This window comes from Amblyomma mixtum, chromosome 5 (genome assembly GCF_055824585.1).
Source record: "Amblyomma mixtum isolate Tamu chromosome 5, ASM5582458v1, whole genome shotgun sequence".
In the NCBI taxonomy this organism is placed as follows: Eukaryota; Metazoa; Arthropoda; class Arachnida; order Ixodida; family Ixodidae; genus Amblyomma; species Amblyomma mixtum.
The window spans coordinates 26821983-26843703 of record NC_143016.1 but is presented as its reverse complement, the minus strand read 5'-3'; the positions used below and the strand labels follow the sequence as shown (position 1 = coordinate 26843703).

Here is a 21721-nt window from a genome sequence, read left to right as displayed (position 1 = left end):
GCAGTTGCTCAATTTTAATAATTTTTTCGAGAAATTTGGACTCGTGCGAGTTGTCCGCGTTTCGCCTGATGTACAGAGGGCAAAACGCTTGTATAGAACACGTTCATGCCGTGTTTTGGGATGAGCGGGCGATATCTAGCGATAACATTTTGTTAAAAGGGATCTATCTGGACGTAAGCATGTGCAGTTAAACACATAGGATTTCGTCGTCATTTTTTGCCTTCCTGGTCGCAACGGCTTTGGTAACTGCGGAGCACACAGTTCGGTCGTTCTAGGCATGTGTTTTGCCCTAGATCTGTACGTATTTTGCTTTGTGCTGCAGTGTGCTGTCGGGTCCTCGGAGCAGAAGCTGCGTAACTGCTACTGCCAACTTCTTTGCAATCATTTTATCTGTAACACTGCACCTTTTCTCCCGGTAAACGTCACGATCAGAGCTAGAGGCACGTATTCGTTGACCGTAACGAACCTGCTCATAACTGCTTCTGGTCGTCCTATTATGTAGTCCTCGGACCGCAGGTCTATCGGCAGGCTCCGAGTCAGTTAGAAGGATTTTCGAAACAGCTTATCCTGCGATCGATTGAAGTTTAGCTGTTCACAAACATAATGGCCTGCGAGTCTGTAGTTCAATGAATAAGCTAGGATAATAGTCTATAATAAAATAACACGCTACGCGCACGTGTTTCACTATCTTCTTAAAGGGCAGCTATAGGAATATGGGCCGGATGTATGTAGACATATTTCGACTTGTTTTGGGCTCTTTTCAAAGTTTATATAGAAGCGTAGCATTGCCTGTTCACCAACAGTGCAATGAAACAACGTAAGTCAGCTCCTTGCTTAAGACCGAGCGATAGGCATGGCTTGCCACATTGTCACACATGGCACATAATGAAGTTTGACTGCGACTCATTCGGAAGCGTTAGCTCTGTCACGCGGTCTTGTCGCCACTGTGTTCCGTGTGCACCTCTAGCAGCACAACGCTGTTGCTTGTGCACGTGTGTACCCGCTACATTTTTTTTTTCTCTTTTTCCATAGTCCTGCTTCTTGCGTCTTTGGCGTATGAGATGATAAACGCACATCGAATAGTCGCGTGGGTATGGAATCCTGAGGGTTTTTTTTTTTTTCGAGAACGCGATTTCCGATAATTGCTTAACTTTCTCTCCCTGTAAATGTGGATTAGGGCACATTAAAGATGGTACAAATATTGGTACGCGTGCCCGTGGATGCCAGATACGAACAACAGGTTTATTATTAGACTCCTCATTCAAAGCAGACTGCATTTTCTTGATTATTTCACTTACTTGCAGGAGGGGCTTTGCAGTACTCATCGCAAGTACGAGGAGGAATGAGAATCAAACATGTGCTCCGGGACAAAGAGTGTAGGATACACGAGACACGGATATGCAAGACTAGTTTCGGATACTCGCGCGTCCCGCGTGCAATTCGTTTTGCCTCTCAGCATTTCGACGTAAACACGGAACCGGCGGTCTAAACATACCCTCGAGCCATCCAATTTCGTCCTCGCTGGAAGGATCTGAAAATAGCAGCCTGGATGCGCTACGATTGGTTGCATCGACGCGAAACAAGGCGGCACAGGAGCAGAGAGACCCACGCACGATATATTAGCGGCTGTTCCTGCTTTGAACTTTTAGAAAAGAGCACGAGAGGCTCAGGAAAAGAGACCATGGAGAACGCGCTGGTTCTGAGCGCACCGGCTCGACCTGGAGCTCTGGATAATGAGGATAGATGGTGCACACGTCGCGTGTCGCGTCACGGTGGTTTCCGCAAAGCTGGGAAAAAGACTCGCACTTCCAGACGCTCGCACTATCTCCGACTGGGACGAACGCGAAGCAACCGCCGAAAATGTCACCTGGTGCGGGCGTCGCGAAAATAGACGCAACCAACGCACTTTTCCGGCTGCTTTGGAAGAAGGACGTAGAAAGTAGCTGCGCTGCGTAAACGATTCAAGATTTCTGACCTCGTTCAAACTGCGAAGCAATTTGCGTCATGTAGTATATATCCACGTACACTGTTCAGCCGACGAGTGTAGGAAGATGGGCTCGTTTGATATACATACGGCCTTTCGTTTGCGGGTAAAACACCGTGTCACACTGTTTTTGCATTTCGAGTGATTTCGCCCCGGAAATGCACTTTCAACAAAGTGTAATTTGCCGCTCCGTAAAGCTGAAGGCATCGAACGGAAACTTGCGGATGTCTTGCTCTTATTCTAGAGAGGTATCTGAATTTAACTGGTGACGAGTTTTAACCTCTTTTAACGCTTCATATCCATGAGATAGCTTAAGCGGCGAGTAAATTCTAGACGTTAATTGTCGAATCTAGAGGCCGCAACAAGCTGTACTAGCGGCTCTCTTTTTGGGATCATTATATTCTATCGAATGTTGCTTCTGCTGACGGCGTGCTGATTCAAGGCTATTGTGCGTTTAAGATGGCTGCTGTGATGCTGAATGTCTTCGCAGACTATAAACAAAGGCAGGCCGGTCTACAACTGGCGCGGAAGTGCTGATCACGGGAAGTAATTGTAATAAATGAAAAGAAAATAAACACTTCACTAAGTGAACACTTTCGCGGGCAAACTACCATTTTCAGATTATTAATAAAAGTACAGAGCAGTAAGTAATGGATTTTATGCCCCGCACAAGAACGGGCGCTGACAGATTGTTCCTGTTGATATCGATGAAAAACACAAAAAAATCAACCAGAAAAAAATATTGATAATGAAACTTCTCTATTAAATAGCTTGATTTCAACCCGAAAAATAGCGCCCAATATTTATCCTCCCAATTCTAAAACAAGAGCAAAAAATGTCCACGCTCTGCTGCACAACGCGTTAAAAGCAGTGTGAGCTGTCGCCGTGATTCTGGGTGTGCTTCCAGGAAAGTGCATTCATGCGGCTACAAAGGAAAGCTAAACCCGAATGAATTTTTTTTTAAAGTACGAAATTTATGTGGAATATGTACAGCTTTCCTTTGTAGCCATGTGGCTGCGCTTTGGTGGATGCTAAGAAGTAATTACTCCCTTTTTACAAATCTACTTCACTTGAGGGATTGCCATAAACTTTGGTACTGCGCAGTAATTCCTTATCACAGTTCCCGCTTCTTTTATTTCTGTTTTTTGTTTTAACAGGCATTTGGATACAGAATTTACCTATTCTTCTGCTCATTCGGCATGAATTCCGTACAGTTTTCGACAAATCTCTGACCGTACTTTACGGCGATTCATTTCGCCATTACTTATTTTGCTCGTCTTTCATTGGCTATGCGGTCTGTGACGTCAGGCTTGATAGTCGGGAAACAATGGCGTTCGCCGGGTCTACCATTATCAAAGGCGTGGATTACCAATTGCATGACACCAGAAAAAACAATCCTTACAAAATACGGCTCCAGATGTTCCTTCAGTTATGAGCGTCATATTACATATTGCACTTCAAGTGACCGATATTTCTGATAGTCTGCTCCTGTCTTCCCCTCTCCACCCTGGGGTGCATGGCTGACGTCGCCCCAGCGAAATGACTGACTAGCTTCGCTGCGGCAACCTGTGGATGTTCTGGATGCTTAATACACGACCTTAATAGAGCGTTTTCGCCTCCTCACTTGCATTCTTTGCTTGATTATAGCTGCTGCTTAAAAGACGGCACTCATTTGTCCTTTGAAACTCTCTTCAGTGTATTCGGCGCTTCACTGTGTTACATTTGTTGCTCTCGCACGCCCCCCTAGAATCCCTCACGCCTGCAATGCCGAAAAGACGCTGCTTGGATCGAATACATAAATTTTCTCGCCTCGTTTGCAAAACCACGCAGTGAGCTCGGGGTGCTGACGCAGACTACAAAAGAGCGCGACGCTTGGGCAGTCGCATAGTGGGAACACTGCCCCAGTACTCTGACGCGAGAACTGGCTCTGTCGGAGGCACCCGTGCCTGACGTGATCCGCCCGTTAGCCGTGCTGATCGGGGGCCCGCGCAATTTGTTTTCGGCATGAGCAGGAAATGGGCGCCACGTGTTGGCATCCACAACGGCGGACGGACGTAATAGGCTACTGAGTTGTTTCCTTGTTTATTAGTTTTTCTCTTGCCGCTGTGGTGGGTATGGATGTGAGACGCTGGGAGCGGAGGCCTTGGCTGTTGTAATGGAGTGTGGCAGCATCATCTTGACGTAAGGAGGCTCGTCACCGGATCTGGTGGGGGTTGAAGAATTGTCGCATGTTATCAGGTTTTCCGCTCGATCTACCATTTCAAATACATTCAACGACGCCATTATTATACCTTCAAGCAACATTTCTGCCCTTAATCCCACAGTTTCGTAATCCGGTTATTCTCAGTGCGTCCTGTGAACATTCGTGACTAATATGAGGGTAGGTCGATTGCTTTCGCTTTTTACAGCTTGTAGTGACACGATGCATGTATCGGGCATTTTATAACCGCCGTAGTCGTCTCTCCTGCTTTTGCACACCAAGCGCACTTCTTCCTACTAAGCTAGAGCCAAAAATTCTGTTTCTGTTGGGGACAAGTGTTGTGTCCCCTTATTGCTTTTGTGTGTGTACGCCCCCGCATCCTCCTCCTAACGACCACTCGCATCCTCCTCCTAACGACCACTCGCATCCTCCTCCTAACGACCACTTGCCCCTCGTCGCACGCTGTCGCCAGATGCCCCCCCATGGTGCGCCCCCCGCATCCTCCTCCTGTTTTGGGAAGCCACTCCCTCCCGTGGACGCTTCTCCGTCCCTCCTTTCTTCGGGCGGCCAGTTCGGCTCCTGCCTCGGTCGACGCTGGTCGCACCCTCATCGGCTTTAAATAAACGAAGTCTTAAAGTACCGTGTGCGTCTTTCGCTGCATTCAACACAGCGACCGGACACGACAGTGGCGACGAGAAAGTGGATTCGACCCGCGCTACGCAACGCTATTGACAAGCCATGGCTACGCGAGGGTTTCCCAATCAGATACCAGAGTTCAACGGCTCATCGTGGTCATCGTGGGTTGGACGCCTTCAGTTCTACTTTGAAGCTAACAACATCACAGACCCAGCCTTGAAGAGGGCCAACCTGCTGACGCTGTGCGGGGAGCAGACCTACGATACTGTCTGCGCCCTTATTCAGCCAAGCACACCAGCGGCAGTGTCTTACGACGACATCGTAAAAGCGCTGCAAAAGCACTACGACCCAAGGCCATCCGAGGTCTACAGCCGGGCTCGCTTCCAACGACGAGATCAACTGGGAGGAGAAACTGTGAGCGCCTACGTAGCCGCGCTCAAGAAGCTCGCTGCCGACTGCAATTTTGGAACGCTGTCGACAACAGCTACCGGGCAGGAGGGAGACGCAGCTTCTTCTGCTAACACCACCATGCTTCCCTTGGACGTGATGTTACGCGACAGATTTGTGTGCGGACTGAGTGACGAGTCACTGCAGCAGCGCCTGTTCGCTGAGAAGGACCTCACATTCAGCAAAGCTTACGACATCGCCGTTCGAGCGGAGAGCGCCGGTCACCAGCAGAGAGGGATTCGCCGGAACACCGAGCCGGTACACCAGACAAGCAACCAGGTGCGCAAGCCTTCTGTTGTTGTAAAATCGGTCAAAAAGGCACAACGCTGCTGGCGGTGTGACGACCAACACAACCCCCAGGGATGTCGATTCCAGTCAGCCACGTGTAATTTTTGCCACAAGCGAGGGCATATCGAAAGAGCATGCATTACGAAACGGAGACTTGCCAAGATAAAGTCACCTTCCCAGCCTAATCACAGCGTCAACGCCTCAGAGAATACGCCGCTATCTGATCTCCATGGAACAACATCAGCAACACCATCTGTGTTGTACGACCTGAACACCATGAATCTCGGCACGCGACCGAAGATTTTTACAGAAGTAAGCGTACATCACCAGCTGATTAAGTTCGAGGTGGACTCCGGCGCAGCCTGTACTCTGATCAGTGAGGACACGTTCCGAACTTCATGGCCATCTGACGCACCCGCCCTGCAACAAGACGACACGCACCTGCGAACGTGGTCAGGACAGAATCTGCCACTATTGGGCTCTGCCAACGTGCAGGTTAACTACAACGGCCAGACCCATACGCTACCTCTGCTTGTTGTGAAGGGCACAGGATCAAGCCTTCTAGGGAGAAATTGGTTTTCTCCACTAGGCGTGATGATATGCGGCATACACCAGACGCCGAGCCAGAACATGGTTGAGCAACTGCAAGAGAAATACGAAAGAGTATTCTCGGAAGAGATTCCAGGAAACGAAGGGCCCCCGGTCACACTGGAGTTGTTGGACAACGCGCAACCCAAATTTCTGAAGGCCAGGCCGGTGCCGTTTGCTCTCCGAGATTCAGTTGAAAAAGAGTTGGACAAACTGGAGCAGCAAGGTGTCATCGAGCCGACGCAGCATTCCATCAAACTCTCAGCGTACGACTACGCTCTGGTCTACCGCAATGGGAGTAAACATCAAAACGCCGATGCGCTAAGCCGTCTGCCACTAGACGCAACTGTTGACGAACCATTTCCACCAGGAGACGTTCTGATGTTCGAAGCACTGCCAGAACCTCCGCTTACAGCAGGCACAGTTGCAGCATCTACGCAGAAGTGCGCAGCTCTCCGGCTAGTTTACACAGCTGTTCAACAAGGCAACGTGCATAAACTCAAAGGGGACAACTTCGACGCTTACCGCAGGCGAGCTACAGAGTTGAGCACCCATCGCGGCTGCATCATATTTGGGTCCCGAGTTGTGATGCCGAGAGAACTACGCGCACAAGCTATGTCTCTCATCCACGCCGGACATCGGGGCATCGTTGCAATGAAAAAGTGTGCCAGAAGCTACATGTGGTGGCCTGGCATTGACAACGACATCGAAACAGTGGTGCGAGAATGCAAGCCTTGCCAGAGCAGCCGGAGCGCCCCGCCGAAAGCTCCTGTCCCAGAATGGGAAAAGCCAGACACACCATGGCACACACTGCACATTGATTTTGCAGGACCAATTGAGGGCTGCACTTTCCTTGTGGTCGTAGATACCTACACAAAGTGGCTTGAGATAAGGCAAATGGGACAGACGACTTCGGCAGCAGTCATTGACAACCTCCGATCACTATTTGCAACGTTCGGCCTGCCGCGCAAGGTAGTGTCGGACAACGGAACACCGTTTGTGTCTGCGGAGATCCTCAAGTTTTATCGCGACAACGGGATCTCATCAGTTACATCGGCCCCCTACCACCCAGCGACAAACGGGCAAGCCGAGCGCTACGTAGCCGAGCTAAAACGCGCCCTTGAAAGAGATCAGACAGGCTCGCTGCAGCGCCGCCTTGCGCGCTTTCTCTTCAAGCAGCACACGACGGTTCAGAGCACAACAGGCGAGACCCCCTCGAAAATGATGTTCGAGCGTGAAATGCGAACCCAGCTCACAGCCATCCTCCCCGAGCCAAAGGCAGAGACGTTCCGGGAAGAAAAAGCAATTCCGCGCTGCGGCACGCTTAATGAGGGGCAGCGCGTCCTCGCCCGACAGTTTCTGAAAAAGCCACGCTGGGAGGAAGCTACAATTGTCAGACGCATAGGCCTGCGCTCTTGGCTCGTCAACATACATGGCACAGTAGCACGCCGACATCTCAACCAGCTGCGTAGATTTACGACGCCGTCTGAGAGCTGTCCGCCAGCGGAGAGAACACGTGCACCATCTTCCCACATAGCCTGGCACCTCTTCCCGGAAGAAGAGACTTCGCCCAGGACAGACCTAGGAGACACAGCGAACAACAGCCAGCCTACAAGTGTTTCTCCCCCGAGCGCACAAAGCCAGCGCGCCTCCACGCGTGAGCGCCGACCCCCTGCACGATACCAGGCAACTTTCTAAGGGGGAAGGAAGTGTTGTGTCCCCTTATTGCTTTTGTGTGTGTGCGCCCCCGCATCCTCCTCCTAACGACCACTCGCATCCTCCTCCTAACGACCACTCGCATCCTCCTCCTAACGACCACTTGCCCCTCGTCGCACGCTGTCGCCAGATGCCCCCCCATGGTGCGCCCCCCGCATCCTCCTCCTGTTTTGGGAAGCCACTCCCTCCCGTGGACGCTTCTCCGTCCCTCCTTTCTTCGGGCGGCCAGTTCGGCTCCTGCCTCGGTCGACGCTGGTCGCACCCTCATCGGCTTTAAATAAACGAAGTCTTAAAGTACCGTGTGCGTCTTTCGCTGCATTCAACACAGCGACCGGACACGACAGTTTCTATGACGGGTGGTCAGTGAAACATTCCAGAAGTTTCCTTCGAATCTTGAAACACATGGATTATTTCCACTTCACTTGGAGCGAAAGTCGCTGTAACAAAATTTGATAATGGAGGGCAGCCTCAAAGATTCAAGGTGTATATATCGAGTTTCTACATTAAACCTTCAGTTCGTTGCCAAAGATGGTTTTGGGGATGCTCGCTAAGAATCTGTACCAGCGTATCTGGTATAACCGCCGAAGATATCCTTTCACGTTCTGGGAGAAAACTTATCATTATCTCAAGATTTACTGTCATACCAGGAGTGAGCCCGTCGACAGGCACTGACATCGACTGCTTCAAACGCGCGCGCTTGTGACTGCCGCCTGAGGGGTGAAAGATGGGTGCGTGAAGGGATTTATAAGCATAGCACTTGAATGCTTTCAGTCCAACAAATGTTCGAAGAATCCACTGTGTTCGCACATAAGAGATTTAAACAAACTGAGCTACAAATCTTGCGTTCAATTTAAGTTTCTGGCGATTGATCTCCGCCACTATAGCGTTAAATTATACAAGTCACTTGCATGATAACATTACGTAGGGGCAGAGTTCCTGCCGAAGAATATATTTTTACCCCTAAGAGTCACTATCGCTGCACGGACGAACCCTCACAAGGCGTTTAAGTGACTCACCCTTACTAATATTTGTTTCCATACTCCGTACATAATCTGTGTTTATAGATAAAACTTGTAGACTGTGTAGTGAGGGTACATGAGATTATAGCCTAGCGTTTATTGTCAACGTTTGTCTAAAGGCTATGTTTATACAGTTGCAGACCTCCCATGGACAACTCTAGACTGGTGTCCTTTACGTCATCATTTGAAAAATTTACACATCGCCATTTCCACCACTGGCGCTGCGCTGAATGGACGCACACCTCTCGCCACCGCTGAAGAGCATATTTGTGTTCAGGGCCGCGCCTATAGTGAGGTACAACTCAAAAAACGAAGCCGCAGATGTCTCTCAATAGGGGTACTCGATCTAGCCAATGTCGGTTCTCATGACGTCGCGGTTGATCCGTTTAATCGGGGGGTTTAATCCCTTTGCACCTTCCGGCTCCCTGCAATGCCAGCCCCCTGCTAGGGTATTAACAAAGGCGTCAGGACAACCGTCAGCTTTATTGGCTGGAGGGCCTCCTTTGAAGAGAATCTGCCGCTTCGTCCTCGAGTTATATCCGACTATAGGTAAAGGGGCCCAAGTGTGTTCAAACGAGTAACCGGTCCAACGATGTAAATGAGGTTACAACGTTAATCGATTAATGTAATACTTGCTACTCCTCTAAGGCATCAAGGAAACCAAATACATAAAAGCAAGTCACTTAATTGGTTGTTATATAATAAGACCTGGCATCTTAAAATGTTGTGAGAGATGTTGGCACAAAGGCAGCTAACGGTATGGCACTCTGGGAAAAAAGATTTAAAAAAAGAATGACCAACGCACCAAGGCCAAATCCCATTGCTCCCGCAATTAACAACGTAAGGGCCCAACGACGCTAATTATTGACTAGCCTAAATAGTCTTGGAAGAGGAAGGTTGTTGTTGTATATGGAAGCCTACATTTTTGTTTAGCCTGCGCGACCTCATCCTTCGGTGTATTCGCTCATGTATCCTGCATCTCTTTGGCCTGACGAGCAACGAACTGTCGCAAGCGCGTGACACGGTATCATCCGCCATGTGGAACAGCCGGTAGCGATCGATGGAAGGCTTGGGCCACGCGCGAGCTGATTCGCTAATTAACCTCGAGTGGGGGTCCTTGTGGAAAGCTGCCGTTCAGAGAAGCTTTTGTTTCGTGTGAGGCGAGCCGTGAACACATGACGATGTCCTCGCGCAATGTGCCCCTTCGCTAAAAGGTCGCCACTGTTTGTGTGCCTCAGCTTTATGCATGCGTGCATATGAGCACCAAGCTTTCAGCCGCTGCTCTGTGCTGCACGGCATCTGTGGTCCTCCTCATCCTTCATGTCGTCATCCTTTATTCGGGACGAACGCAGTCTGGAATCAACTGGTCACGTCTTGTGCGAAAGCACACTAATCCGGAGGTTCAGTGCCTAGCAAAACCCTATCTTGTATGTGCATCTCGGGAGCATAGAAAAAAAGAGGAAGAAAAAGAAATTACATTAACAGCCACGGCTGGGGGTCGAACCCGCGGCGCGCAGACCAGACCAGCGTCAAAGACCACTGAGCGAGACCACTAGGATATCGCCGCTTTTTTTTAACATGGTATTTATTACAATGTTGAGATGTTTTATGTAGATTAACTATGTACTGTCGCGATCAGAATATTGCGGGACGTGGGAAAGCGTGGCAAACTGCGTTCTGCGCCATCCAGCGGCACACCCTCGCTCTTTCGCCCCTTGCAGGCATCTCTGTACCGTCACTCCTACCTTACGCGCGGCGTACGTAGCTCAGAACTGGCGCTAGGTGCCGCTTCGACATCTGACAAGGGTGTCTTAGAACGCGCAGCTACAAAAAGAAATTTAACGAAGAAGATGACACATGTGCAGTGTGTGGTAAATCTGTGGAAACAATTGAAAACCTCATAATCAAATGTGATGGTATCCATCCGGATGTCGATGCAGGCACAGTCACTCTTTCTGAGGCCCTAGGGTTTAAAGATAACCATGGTCAAGTAAATAAAACTGCAGTGGAAGTCAGCAAAAAGCGATTGGAGGATTGGTGGCTGAAAAGCAGAGATGTGGCATAGGGTTAGAATTGTAGGAAACCGTAGGCAAAGGTGATGGAAAATCTTACTGAGAACTGCCAACACAGTAAAAAAAATAATAATAAATAAAGAAAAGCTGAGCATGGTGGCAATTGCCACCACCCCGTTTCAAAGGGGGCGCTCCTATCCATCCATCCATCCATCCATCCATCCATCCACCCACCCACCCATCCATCCATCCATCCATCCATCCATCCATCCACCCACCCACCCACCCATCCATCCATCCATCCATCCACCCACCCACTCACCCACCCACCCATCCACCCATCCATCCATCCATCCACCCATCCACCCACCCACCCACCCATCCATCCATCCATCCATCCATCCATCCAGCCATCGATCCATCCATCCATCCACCCACCCACCCATTCATCCATCCATCCATCCATCCACCCATCCACCCACCCACCCACCCACCCATCCATCCATCCATCCATCCATCCATCCATAAATCCATCCATCGATCCATCCACCCACCCACCCACCCACTTATACATCCATCCATCCACCCACCCACCCATCCATCCATCCATAAAGCCACCCACCCACCCACCCATCCACCCCCCACCCACCCATCCACCCCCCCACCCACCCACCCACCCATCCATCCATCCATCCATCCATCGATCCATCGATCCATCGATCCATCCATCCATCCATCCATCCATCCACCCACCCACCCACCCATCCATCCATCCATCCATCCACCCACCCACCCACCCACCCACACATCCATCCATCCACCCACCCACCCACCCACCCATCCATCCATCCACCCATCCATCCATCCATCCACCCACCCACCCACCCATCCACCCACCCATCCATCCATCCATCCACCCACCCACCCACCCATCCATTCATTCATCCATCCATCCATCCACCCATCCATCCATCCATCCATAAATCCATCCATCGATCCATCCACCCACCCACCCACCCACCCACTTATACATCCATCCATCCACCCACCCACCCAACCATCCATCCATCCATCCATCCATCCATCCATAAATCCACCCACCCACCCACCCATCCACACATCCATCCATCCATCCACCCATAAATAATAGCAAATCAACACACCTAAGCAACCAAGCATCAGAAAAGAGTCAGTGCAGAGTACATAGCTAATACACCATTACACAAAACATCTAAGCAACAAAGAACTAGAAAAAAGGCAATGAACAGCACAGAGCTAAAAGTGAGCGCCATTCGGATTCGAACTCGGTCTGGGCATAGAGTTCTTCCAGGTGTACAGTCATTAGAAATGGTTTTTAGCAGAAACAACAGATTCACAGTGTCGGTTCATCACGCGTATTTTCGACAGGCTGTGTAATCCAATTGAAAATGACATATCTAATGGTTAATCAAAAAATGGCAGTGCAATGAGATATCGTACAGAATGCGGCGTCAAATTAAGCCTTTTCCCGAATTCGTTTTTCCCCTGAGTTCCTTTTTTTGTTGTTGTTGTCGACGAAACGTTTGTAGAATGATTTAATTTGTATGCTATTCCCTCCTACTATGTACTACTGCTCGGTCTGTTTTGGTTTACCGGGATGCAACGCACTCAAGATAGTACAGCCTGCCAAATCTTTAGCTGGCTTGCGTGACGGTCGCGTTTTCCGTGCTCCTGCAGCTTATGAAAGAGCAAACTTGCGAAAATATGAAATATAAGCACAGGTTCACTAAGCCCGTGCTTAATATTGAGCTTTCCGCATGTTTGCTTCGTTGTAAAGCGCAGAAGCGCAGAAGAAGCGGCCTTCACGCACGCTAGCTGGTAATTTGTTCGGCTGTACATAAAATGCCCCCTCTCTCTATTTACGAAAACATCTTTTCTATAAGCTACACTCTGTGACATTACCTGTTAAAACACGGCTAGAGAAAAAGGTTATTTTGGTGTCTAAGGTAAATTGTAGCCTTTGCGATGCATCTGAAACGATTGAGCATTATTTCATCAATTTCAAAGCTGCCGTACTCTTCTAGGACATCATGCAACGGACACTGAAAAAAAAAAAGAAGGATATCGCCGCAGCCGGACACGCATGGCGTTTTTGTGGTTGCCTCTGGAGCAATGACATATATACCCACGGTGGGGGATTGGATTTTGGTGCAGATCCAAACGGGAGAAAAAATCATCCAGACTTATCTCAAATGGTTCATAAATAAAAAAAATGAGGAATCTGGGAAAGCGAGTAACGAATTTTGAGAGATTTTCAGGAGATTGGAATGAAAATCCAGGAAACAAAGGGGTGGGGGTTAAACTGCACCACACTGGTCGCTCATCGCCGTCATCTGTGCAGCACAAATCCGTACTTTCAGACTGATTCGAATATAGTAAACACTCTCTGTAGTTTTTTTTCATGGAGCTTCGCGTGCGATGTGTGATGCTTTTGTTTTCCGTGTGTTGCGATAGATAGGTGAGTGGGCATCAAGGTTTACGAGCTGACTACAATGATAAGTATCCTCACATGGATCCACTTTCTACAATAATTCACTTTCTGCATACACTTCCTGGATAACCGCTACGACGCCTCTGGTAGATTGGAAGCACCTCTGAGAGCGGGAAAGGCTGTGATTCTACCTTTTGTTTTAGTTCTGCCACGCTTGGCTTGCCCCACGCCTCTTCCTCGTATTAATTTTGCGGCCGATGACTGCATCGCCGTCCAGGACTTGCAGGAAGTGAACTATATACCGTTCGCTGGAGGCAAGCGACAAGCAAGGCAAAGACGGAAGTGGAAACGCGATCTGCGCACATTGGTCTTCGGCGACTCTGCGGTGGCTTCGCTTCTTCGTTGGTCGCGCTTGTCGCGTTGCCAAATCGGGAGCACTCGAGGTTTTCGGCGTAGCCAGCAGCAGCTCAGCGACTCACGTTCGAATGGCGGCGCAGATTTTCTGCCAGCGAAACGAAGCGGAGGGGAAAAAAAATGAGAGCACCTGTTTGACGTTCTCGTTCTCTTTTATTATTTTTTTCCGGTCTCTGTCTTCACACAGGTGTTCACTTGCACCAAAAGAAAAAAGAAAAAAAGAAAGCGGAAGAAGCCACAGTATCAAGAAGGAAGCAGTGTGCTTCTGACTCACGCTCACATGTCTGGCGACAACTGTGCGTCCATCCACGCGGAACAGCCAGAGTGTAAACACTTCCTTGTTGGCCGTTTTGCTCTCATGAAGTCCAGAGTTCGATTGCGACATGACTGTAGCGGTGATAGTGGTTTTAGGTGTGCCAGCAGCAAAGTGTGTTTCTCTGATAATCGGCGCACAACAAGAAGGCAGCACACCGCCAGCAGAAGGGACGAGAAATAATACACGAACGCGGGCGATTGCTGTCACTGCGTCTCGAACTGTGTAGAGAGCTTTAACACACAGCGCTAGAAAACAACTCCGAAGGTAACAGGCCAGGGTCGCTTACCTCTAGTCAGTGCCTGCACTCGTTCGTTCTCGCCCGTCTTTAAGTGCTGCCTTACTAATTTTAGAAATAGTAGCTGTTAATGCGACAGCATTAAGACCTCCAGGTAGGGAATAGCTGTCCTATGAAGCCTCCGAGAACCACCTGCCGCGGTTGGCAGGCGGAAAAGTGGAGGGGGGAAATCTGCGTCTCCACCCGTAGGGGAAAGGTAAGAAGGTGACTGCCACGGGAAGAACAAAAAACTGAGAGGGCGGCTGCCGTGGAAAGTGGAGGGTGAGGAGGACAGTGAGCTGAGAAAAGAAGCGGAGATAGCAGAGCGGCGCGCGCGTGCCGGATCCACTTTTACGCTTTAAGGGTCATTCTACTCTCCGAGATGAGTGTATAAATAAAGGCACATTCTGGTAGTTGGCACCCTATAACATCAATAACGAAGGAACTGCTCCCGGTTTAGGCGGGAATTTATATTTTATTTCGGTGTTAAAAGTCGCGTAAAAATGCATGGTGGCGACCCCAAACGTTCATTTTGTTCAAGAAGGTGGTAGTCTTTTTTTGTAGAAGCATAAGTGAATATACTACGTACCATTTGTATGTCTCAATGTCACAGAAACGCACGTTTTGTTGTAGTAAACTGTAGAAGGCGTACCGCTCGCTTTTTTTGTAAATGACATGTATATTTATAGTTACACGTACGCAAAACGAAGGTACATTCCCCCTTTTAGTTCATCGTATGCTAGCAAAAACGCAAAAATAAACTCAACCTATAGTGGCGCCATCTGGTTGTCAGGACGGGAACCATTGCAGTAAACAAACCGACTCTCCACTTAAGCCTAGGAGTGGCAGAATCGTCACTCTAATTATTAAAATAAAGCAAATTTATCTCTTATATGTTTTATTATAGGCCATATGAGACGAATCGAAAGACCGGCGCCCCATTCATGGCCAGTGAACGCACTGAAAAAGGCAGCAACAACGAGAATTCAGTCCGAAGCGAGAGGTCCGGCTTCGACGGGCGCCGCCATGTTTGTCGCCGCGCGGCGGAAATCCAGATGGTTGCCAGATGAGACTACCATCTCATACAGATGTGTTCGCACATGAATAAATTCTATTTTAAAAAATTCTACCGCACTTCTTGGCACCACAGCTGGCTAAACGGTAATTTGAGTAAAGAGCTATCGGTTGCCGCAAAGAAAATATGGTCGATAAAATTCAGTAGACGGACCCTTTAAGTGGTTGTGTGCGAGTAACCTCCAGAATCCAGTGTCGGTGGACACTGCGGATCAGGAATGAAATAGAAGGTAAATCTTCCGCATTTAACTTGTGGTGTTGAACAATGGGAGATTAACTACTTTGTGGCTGAATGGCAATTGATTAGAAAATAGAAGAAAAAACAACAGCACACCGCCGGTGGTATCCGAACCCACGACCTCCGAATTGCGCGTCTGGTGCCCTACTTGCGTTCGTCCTCCACTTGCTTTTGTTGATTACATGGCTCCAAACGCAGCTCGCCTTAGTTATTCTGTTTTGTAAATATATGGCTGAAGTTCTTGTCTCGCAAGCCGGCGCAGGTTCGATCTGCAGCAACTGCATCGCGCTTTTGGAGAGTGGCGGCTTCTCTCATCGAGGTTTCACACGCTGCCGTTTTTGGAGAATGACACTGGTAATGCTAATGCAGTAAAACTGCGTCATCACGTGACACCTTCCGATATGTGGCCCCGTGAACGTCTGGGGCTGTGTCCTTGTGATGTTACGGCATCAGCTTGGGCGATGAATGTGCCGGACGAACTCTGCTGCACTAAAAACACATAAATTTGATAACTTGCGAATGCCCCAATATCGCCGACCCTACTAAGGGATAATCATAGCCTTGGTGGGCACAAAACTGGCCGAGAAAGTAAATGTCTCAAAGAGACTTGTTAACGGTCAGTCGATGATGATGATTTTATTTCTTTATTGGCGCGAGTGTACATTGGCTACAAGTGCCATGGCTTTACGACGTGCACTCAGAGTCCAAAAGGACCGAAAGGTCTACAGAACTAACGGCGTTGCAACAACCACTAGTCCCACAAAGAACCGAACGTGGTCCCTTAGAGGCCAATTACAAAAGGATGTAAGTTAATCTTCTCCGCACGGACTATCTGTCCATCGAGAGAACTAAGTGGTGTAGTTACTTCCGTTTCGCCCCTTTATGGCTTACTGCGGAGGTCGAAGATTTTTTTTCTCTCTCTCTCAAGCATTTCACCCCAGAGAAGTCAAACACTGTGTCAGAGGAAAGTTTTTATTCGACGGAAGCCCGCCGTTCTGCCTGGCAGTATGCTAGGGAAGGTTCACTGTGACGGAGACGGTTTGGTGGTCGACGCTGTGACCCAGACAGCTGACACGAAGCTTTCTCTCTGACGTGGTGTAAGGTGAGAATTCTGGGTGTTATTTATCTGCAGGAGAAAAGGCATCGTTCTTCGCGATACTGCCAACGCTGCGCCTGAGCACAGCGGAACCAAAGCTGCAGCCGTGATAGCTAGTTGCCTCCACAAGCCGTAGTTTTCAGTTACCTTGTTGACTTGCAATGTTGATAAAAGAGTTGTCGAACAGCCTCAGCATTGTGTTCTCTGGAGTGGCCACTTGAGAGTTTGCAGTATTTCATGTCGTGCACGATGGGCAAGTTGTGCGAGCCACACACGCGCACATACACCGCCGTTTGCAAAGCGTTTGCGCGCTTGGTAGCAATTCCGAGAGATATCATTTCCTGGCCTGCTCCTGCTTCTCCGGCAATTGTCATTTAATCTAGACGTTGGAAGCTTCCATTGTTCTCCGCCCCTTCACTTCATCGCGCGGTGCCAGGCTTGACCGATGTCGCAAGATAATCATGCGCCCTTTTTCTTGCGTTTTTCTGTTGACGTGTTGAAACATCCTGGCATGTAGCGCTCGTGCAAAGGAATAAGAGTAACATTGTGTTTGTAGGCATCGAGATAGGCTGATTCCATGGCCGCCCTTTCCTTTCCATGAGACAATGGAGTTAGGAGCGCAACCAAAGCGGTACAGGGGATATTCCACGCCAGAGCAAAAGCGTGACTGCTGAACATGAGGTTGTATATCGCTTGAAATATAGTGGTGGTGAAAACTTTATTTACAACAGGGAAGTTAATAACCAGCGGGTGAACGACAGGCGTTTTCAGGAACTGCGAAATGGGGTGGAAAGTTCCGCATGAAATGAAGCCATTCGATCATCTTCAACACACTAGCATGCATAGAAACTGCCCCAGCATGGATTATTTTATTAATACGCTTGCACTGTTGTTCTTTCGCAGGCAGTATTACGTGTTCTAGTGAGACAAAGGTCGGCAGTTAGCTTGGCGGATATTGAGCTTCTATTTAGAGCTTCGCAACCCACAGATCGCAGCCATACGAAATCGACAACGGAGAAAAGGAGTTTCTACTAAAAGTACCAGCTCAATGAACTTTGAACCAGCGATTACCCGTAAATGCAAACTATAGCTATGCGACGTTTTCAACTTCAATACTGCACCGACGGCAACAAAATTCGTTCTTGTTTACGCGCAAATCAACTATTTCCTTTGATATCACTTGCATAAGTAGGCATGGGCTTCTGCTGCATGGCCCATTCGCGCGTTTCTTCGGTCCTGGATTCATAGTGACTTTTTTTTTGTTTTTGTGTTCGCCTCGTTCCGGACGGAAGAGCGCGAGCACGCAGTTGCTGGCGAAAATGCGTCTCCAAGCGCCTACTGATGTTTCGCTTCACGACCTGTCACCGCGGTACGTTGAGTAACATGCCCGAGTGAGTCCGAACTCCGCACATGCGCGCTTAGTGGAGCAGCACACGTCGCCAACTTCCCCTAGATACGTGAAGCCCATAGAAGATGTGCTTGGGGACTTCAAACTTCGTATGAACATCCATCTTTACATTCCATTCCATTCCATTCCATTTACAGTCCATTACATAAGCCCTGTTTACATGAACCCGACAGGACCGGGTAGAGTCAGCGTCGGGTTAGGTGACTCGCCCTGATTCGCCCCGCTTGGTGTCTGCATGAACTCGGTTCAAGCGCGTAAGTATCGCAGCGGCCCCTAGCATCGAGGTTTTTTGAAAGGCGGGTCAAGCGAGTTAATCTACCCCATGCAGGTGAGTTGACTCGCTCTGCCACTTATTTCACTCGACCCGACAGCGCTTACATGAACCCGACAACTGGTTTTTAACCCCGACGAGCAAACTCGACTCGACTCTATCGGTAGAGTTCATGTAAACAGGCTTATAGACGCTGCTACTTTCCCCGAAAACCGAGCTTTTATAAGCTCCGTTTATAGGCTTTTAAATAGACTCGAGTTCGGTACGCGACGTGTTGGTCGAACTTCGATGGAGGCGAAATTATATATGCCCGTGTACTCTGCGATGTCAGTGCACGCCCCTCACAGCCTTAGTCGGTTTGGGACGTTAAACCCCCCATGAACCGTGCAACACAGATACTGTTGTTGAGGATTATAGCGCCGTTAAACACAGCTTAAAACAAACTTGAACAAACATTAAGGGTTTGCTAGCGCTAAACCGAAGTATTATTTTTCTCGGTCACCTCGTTGAGCAGAGACTAATTTTTAAAGTATTTTGTACTTCAGCGTTTAAGTGTACGCCCCAAAACATCGCAAAAAAGTCTGAATCCGAAAAAGTAGCGCATTTACTTCGGTATTTAGCGAACATATAGCTCCTTTTACGCTGTGAGTGCAGGCCGGGAAGCCACCGAGGCGTGCATAGCTCGCAATCACTCGTACCGCGGCTGGGTCAGCTTAAACGGGGCATAGAAATGGGTGCTGTAGATAAGTCAATTTTCGCGCTTGATATTGACGTTGATATTGAGGAAAGCAAAGGCGCATAACGGCCTCCTTGAGTCAGTGAATACCTCAATCGCTCTTTGATGTAGGTGGCGGGGGTGTCCATCTGCACAAAAACCGTGCTTACGCACAATATGTAGTGCTTAGCAACACTAAACTGCCAGCCATTTTTACGCGGCAGCGTATACAGCTCGTTCGGTCGAAAGGCCGTCGGCCTAGTAGCAGTCGGCACCGAGTGTCGGGTATAACCAGGGGCTGCGTAAAAAAAATCATATCACGATAATTTGTGGTTCTAGTGATTGATGATTGACTGGTATATGTTAGGCGATGACGAGGTAATGAAATCATTGTAATTAAGTGATTAATTAAACAAATAAAAAATAAAAAATGAGAGCAGAGAATAAAGAGGAAGTGACAGGGAGGTTGTAGAAAGACAAAAGAGTGAGTGAGATACCAGCAATTAAATATTTAAGGAGGGTGGAGGGTATGTCAAGTGGCTCGACGAGCACGTCGCTGCGTACATAAATAGACGCAAGTAGTGTGGCCGTAGTGGCATGGTAGGCTCGGTAGCCTTGGACAGTGCGGGCCGTCGAAGTCTCCTGGAGACGGAGAAAATGGGGCAGGGAGGGGCGGGCGAGTAGGTACTGGTGGAGGGGGGGTCTTATTATGGCAAAGATTTCGGCAGTTCCACTGCACAATCTCGAGGTCCTCGCCAAACGCCATTATGATAGTGGAGAGGTAGAGGCTCGTGAGGGTACGCGTTCCTTCTTTTTGGCCGGGGACAGTGACTCATGGACAGATTGGAGCATAGAATTGAAGGATTCCAATTGTTTGGATCGTGCTTGGATGGTGGTAAGAATCTGCAGAACCGATGTCTCTAGCTGAACCAAGCGAGTGTGGTGTGCCTGTGTGGTGGTTTCGACAAGGTCAGCCAAAGGGGCAACCTGGGCGTTGGAGGAGGGAATGGTGTACGTGGCAAGGTGCTCATTTATATAGCTTTGTAAGCTGGGAGGTAAGAGAGGAGGTGGTTGTCAGGAGGGTTTGGGTCAAGGCATGGATCTGTTGCTGTAGATCGTGGGAAATGCGCTGCTGCTCTCGCTGCTGGCGTTCCAGCATTGCGAGCCGGAGGTCGAAGGAACGGCTCTCGTCAGTCAAGGATGGAGAGGGTGGTTTAGTGGAAGAGAGGGACGCTGGCACCGAGGATCCAAAGTTAAGGACGCTTAAGCTTCGCCTTTAGGAGTGGAACGCGACACCTTTGAACGCAACGCATTTTTGATAAAAGGCAATGGCGCAGTAATTGTCACATCTCAGGGGACACCCGAACCGCACCGCAAGGGAAGGAGGACGGTGGGAGTGAAAGAAGAAGGAGAGAAAGAGGGGCCGTAATGAAGGAAATGAAAATTGGGTTTGAGGAAAGGAAATGATGCAGTAACCGTCTCACATATCTCGGTGGACAACCGCAGCCCCCGATTATAGGTCGCCGGTTCGTATTCCTGCCGCAAGCTAGGCTCTAACAGGTAATTTTATATAAGCTGCACGAAACACTGAATCGTATGACACCATCCGGAACATTGTGCGGCAAACGAATGGCATGGTACGATTTTTTCGACGCGCGGTGCCGACAAAACTTGACGTCGATGGCTTTTCGACCGAATGAGCTGTAAACGTTGTCGCGTAAAAATGGGGTTCAAAGGTGTCGAAATGCCCAGAATGAAAAGCCAATGCGTGGTGATGATAATGACTAAAGTTTAGAGTGCGTAATTGATCAACTAATTAATTGAAACAATTGACAAAAATTGAAAAATGCGTTCAGTTACATCACCACCACCTGCAACACGTGCAAGCGAAGCGTCCTCCATTTTTTTTTTGTTCGCCAATCTGAGGCTAGGCAACGCAGCTATTCATTTCCACATGGTGATCCCGGAGTACTCTCGTTTTCACGTCACGAGCTTAGATAGAGTTTTAAAAATTACAAGTTTTAAGTGCCCTTTTCTCAGCAATAAGAGGTATTTTGCTGCGGAATAGACAGCACAGTCAGGAATAGCCACATAATCATTTTTGAGCTTATCACCAGTCGAGCATAGCAGACAGCTATCTTTGAATGGTGGTGGTGGTGGTGGTAGTGGTTTATTAAAAAAAAAAAAAAGTGAAGCAAAAGAGTGTTGCCGGCCGCGGCAATTGCTATCTAATATCTTAAGCACCCGAGCTGCAGCCGGCGGAAATGAAAGGGAAAGGGAGAGGATAGTGAGCCTAGACTGCGTTTCGCGCAAAGCGATGAGATAGTTGGTACAGGAGGTCATTGAGACTTCGTGGCATGGCTATCGCTCGAATCGTGCATGTCCATTGTGACTTTCTCCTTGCCTCGCTAACTTTGGTGCAATAACGACCCCGGTGACTGAAAGAGGCCATTGAGAAGTTCGGAGAGCTGCGGCCTTTTTACGTGAGCGCATGCACTGTGCAGAGAGAGATAGAACATCTGTGCAACGCATATCGGGTGGCTGAAGAGGAAACC

General features: G+C 48.9%; 1 long non-coding RNA gene across 1 annotated transcript; it reads right to left on the bottom strand.

The window, feature by feature from the left end:
* Positions 1–4050: 4050 nt before the first annotated feature.
* On the bottom strand, positions 4051–17405 carry LOC149341574 (uncharacterized). The gene is made up of 2 exons (XR_016282642.1): positions 16920–17405; positions 4051–4187 (listed from the first exon to the last, which is right to left on the bottom strand). It is a non-coding gene; the product is annotated as an uncharacterized LOC149341574 (long non-coding RNA).
* Between the last annotated feature and the right edge of the window lie 4316 nt (positions 17406–21721).